Source organism: Limulus polyphemus, unplaced genomic scaffold, assembly GCF_000517525.1.
Source record: "Limulus polyphemus unplaced genomic scaffold, Limulus_polyphemus-2.1.2 Scaffold1472, whole genome shotgun sequence".
Lineage (NCBI taxonomy): Eukaryota > Metazoa > Arthropoda > Merostomata > Xiphosura > Limulidae > Limulus > Limulus polyphemus.
In genome coordinates this window covers 146,508-150,871 of record NW_013667082.1, presented here as the reverse complement: position 1 = coordinate 150,871, position 4,364 = coordinate 146,508, and the positions used below count along the sequence as shown (strand labels likewise).

The 4,364-nt window shown below is 33.6% G+C and overlaps 1 protein-coding gene across 1 annotated transcript in view; it reads left to right on the top strand.

The window, feature by feature from the left end:
* The first annotated feature begins 470 nt into the window (after positions 1-470).
* LOC106463736 (centrosomal protein of 83 kDa-like) overlaps positions 471-4,364 on the top strand; it is a 93,421-nt gene continuing 89,527 nt past the window's right edge. The window contains exon 1 of the mRNA XM_022391316.1: positions 471-589. The gene's annotated coding sequence lies outside the window, so the exon portion shown is untranslated. The remainder of the gene's footprint in view (positions 590-4,364) is intronic.

Genomic DNA, 4,364 nt, shown 5'->3' with positions numbered 1-4,364 from the left:
TAAATTTAAATTTATCAATTAACTCAATTTCAGGCCATTTGAAATTCTAATACGTAACAACCAATACATACATCCTGGTGTTTTGTCAATGGTTATTCGAATACATAGATGACCATCAGTAAGATAATCGTCTAGCTCTGTTTTCATAGCAATTATCGTATTTTGGAACAACTAGTCGAAATTTGGCACTACTAGCACCGATGCGTAAGAACATCTTACAAGTACTTTAAATTTTATATCTTATCATTATTTTACAAGAATGTATGATTTGACAAATGAGATTTCACACATTTTGTCTCGGAGAGTTAAACAAATTAAAGTTAATTTTATGTTGTTTTAACATTCGATATTATTTACCTGGCTAATAAATATTATATCAGTATAGAAAATATTTTCAGATTTTCATTTTTTTGTTTTACTATCGATGTATTCCAGTTGATAATATTACAGGGTCGCCGTCTGTTGAGAAATTTATGAAGATAGAGAACGCTCTACTTTCAAAAATACAGTGAACTACTGTATTTGAACTTTAATTACAAATGAACCTGCTTCGGAGATCGAATGTTTAAGCGGCTTAAAGATGATATAGGTAATTTGATTCTTAGGCTTATCGCTGTATCTGTTATTTACGTTACAACAGTATTTTTCATCTATATTGTAAATTTATAGTATAAATTACAAGCTAGCTGAAAAATACACTATAATTTATAAATTACACTTTATAGTAAAAATTATAATGCCCTCTCAATAATGATATTAGTATTAGTATTAATATTACAATAAGTATTATTAGTATTACTGAATATTAGTATGTCAGTTTTGTTAATGATATTATTAATACTAATAGGAATAATAGTAGTGCATTGGTTTGAGATGTGGTTGTATTTTACTTTTAGTTTTACAGATTCGATTTGGAACGGTAAATGGGAAATTGGGAATAAACAAATTGGTGGCATAGCTAGAGCACAGAGGAGGTTGAAAAAAAGGATATAGAGGATAAGATAAGTCATTGTTTTATAACGTATGAACAACAACAGTTTTGGGCTGACCTTGCATACCCAGCTTTGAGAAAATTCTGAAAATATAATAAGAGAAATGGATTTCTGAAGTGCAAACTTCCACTCTGCTGATAATGATAGTAACGACAACTGATTCCACATGCTAATCACCCACCCTATTAAAAATTTAAAATGTGTTAGTTAGACTTGGAGCCTAACCTGTCTTTTCAAATTATGTCTTCTCTTACTATAATCTATGGAATATAAGTGCAAACAAATCAGAAACCTTTATCCTATCCACTCTATTTATCTAGTAGTAACAGTGTTAGAAATTTTTTGTCATATGATTCTGTTATGACTTGTTGAAAGCTGTAGTTGATGTCACAGTAAAGAAGAATTGTACACAACTTTCGTTATAACTGAATTCTTTTGTGGTTTGCTTGAAACTTATTTTTAATATCTGATTGACCCTCCTTGTTCTTGTTTACATTGAGTAGGTTATTAAACGTATATAATAGAAACTAGTCTCTCCAAATATAAAGATTCAGTATTTTCAAAACATTTGTAAAAATACTCAAATATGTAGCATTAAAAAACAACCCTTCACAGGAAGTGATGGAAAAACAATGAAACTAGATTAATATATAAAAGAAAAGTAAAACATTTATGTCCCACTTTTTTTGCCTAAAAGAACAGTTAAGTTGGAGGTAGTTTCTGTGTGTTTTTACATTTGAGAACCTGTATTTCATAGGTTCACTGATATGTTTTTCTTTTAGGCCAGGATCCACTCAGCCAAAATGTCTATATTTTATGATGGACTGGAAAATGCTTCCTATACTAAGCAGACCTCAATTTTATGTTAGTTTGTTATCTCAAGGGTAATAATTAATGGGCCTGCTCAACCATTTCAATTGTGAACACATTGCAATCACAGTTTGAACATAGGTACCCTGTCTTTAAATTGGTATCACTTAGTTTTCAAAAACTCTATAACTACAGCAAAATTGATGAAAATCAGCTGCTATGCACCAGACAGGGGAAGGCATAGGTGGTCTGTCTTGTGATGATCTCATTTTTTGCCTCTTATGAAGTTAAAAGTTGAAAATGGAGGCAAATTAGACAAAAACAAGCAATAAAATTGCTTCAAAATAAAAAACTAAGTGGTATAAATGAATTGTTCGCTCTGCTAAAGACTTGTTTTCAGAATAAAATCTTTGTTCTTGCTCAATTGGAATATTCAAAACAATATGAAAACAAATCTGACATAGGTATGAATGCCCATTATTCCATAATCTTGATTCAAACACAAATATTGTCACATTAAATTAGAGCAACTTGTGATATGTAGTGCTTTCCATGCAAAAAACTGAAATAGAGTAAAAGGAGCACTGCCTGTTGAATATGTTGTAGAAATTCTAATAAATTTGATCTGCAGTTTGATAAACAGCCACTCAATTTCTGAATAAAATTATTTTCATTGTATTTATTAAGTTATGCTGTTAACTATCTATTATCGAAAATGACCATAGTTATGTATATTAGTTATGATTCATAACATACCTGTCATTACATAATACACAAAAGCTTAAAAAAAGTATTGCAAAAGGAAATAATTATCAGATTTGATCCACTTTGATTTTACACTGAATGTTGCCTGTTGCCTTATATCTAATCCCAGTTGTTTACTTATCATTAGTCCCTATATTGATGGACAAGCCATCTAAGCCACCAGCAACAAAAGTGAAGCAGAAACAACTGCTCTTGTGGTTTTAAAGTTTTTTCAGTTGTGAATGAATTGTAGAAACAACATTAAAGAAAGACAACAAACAACTCCAGAGCGATGTTTATTTTACGTGACATATTGGCTTATGCTCTTAAAGAAGCTCTTTTGATTCAATCCAGACATCATTCTGTTAACAGCAGGGGACAAAATAGTTGGGTGAATTTATTAGCTAATCGGTATTGAATTTGATTAGCAATTAGCAAATATTGTAAGTAAAGTATGTAAATCATTGTGAATTATAGCATGTGTTTAAGTTAAAGTGACTGTGGAAATTCTGTGTATTGCAAAGTTGTATTGAGGAAGAATAAACTAGTTTTATTTAAGAAAGGACTTGTATCGCTGAAGTTCCTCGTGAAGAATTTTTACTGGAAATTAACAAACGACCAGAGACATAACAAATTGGTGTCTAAGAGTGGGACTGAAAAAAAAGAAAGAAAAAGAAGATGGAAACGAGAAGTGGCAAACCAAACTACAGCTTAGCAGATTTGATGGCAGCAATACAAGAACAGCAAAGGAAACAAGAAGAACGAGAAAAGAAACAAGAAGAGAGACTACAGCAGTGGCAACTGGAACAAGAAGTACAAATGGAAAACTTTGGTAAATTTCAAAGTGAATTAAATACATTAAAGGATGATTTACTGCCTTTTACACAAAGAGGATATATTAGCCATGGACCTAATCAGCCTCAAACAACAGGAAGCCATTTCCAGACCCTGCAGCTAAACCCTAATGCAGACATCTTCAGTCCTGTCAGAAGTCACATTCCAGACATGAGTGTCAGTAATAGGGGTGATCTAGTACGAAGGAAGCCACAGGAATTCGATGGGAAGGCACTGTGGAAAGCATATAGAACAAAATTTGAGCTCCTGGCAGAAATGAATGTATGGACAGAGGAGCAGAAAGCAGCATATCTGGCAACGAGCTTGAAGGGACAACCACTGGAAATACGTGGACAGTTATCAGCAGATGACAGGTACAACTATAGAGCACTGGTAGCATATTAGGGTTGGATTACTTACAACCGAGGAAGTGTGTAGTTAACTTCGATAAAATGACGATGAGGAACAACAAAGGCCAAATTCCAGTAAGTGTTGCATCTGTTGATTTGCATGTCACAGCACTCAAGTCAACTACAATACCCCCTATGTCAGAGAAGATAATTTGGGGTAGAATAAAAGAACATCCCCAAGGAAGCCCAATGCTTGTGGAAACAGTGGAAGACCCATCCAGGCCAGCAGATGTGAGGATTGGAAGGTCACTTGTGGCAGGTAATCAAGTAGTACCCATAACAGTGGCCAATTTCTCTAAATGTGAGCAGACAGTCAATGTTAATGCAAGAAATACGACCATAAAGAAAGGACATTCTCTCCCAGAACATTTAACTGACGTCTATAAGAAGAGTATAGTCCATTTGTCATCATCACAGGCAATCACCGTGCAATAAAGATCCCTCCGAGGAGAATAGCTTCAGTAAAGCGACAAGAGATGGAGAAGGTCATGGATGGCCTAACTAAAGGAGGAATAGTCGAGAAATCAGATAGTCTGTGGTCAGCTCCTGTCGTGTTAGTCCAGAAGAAGGATGG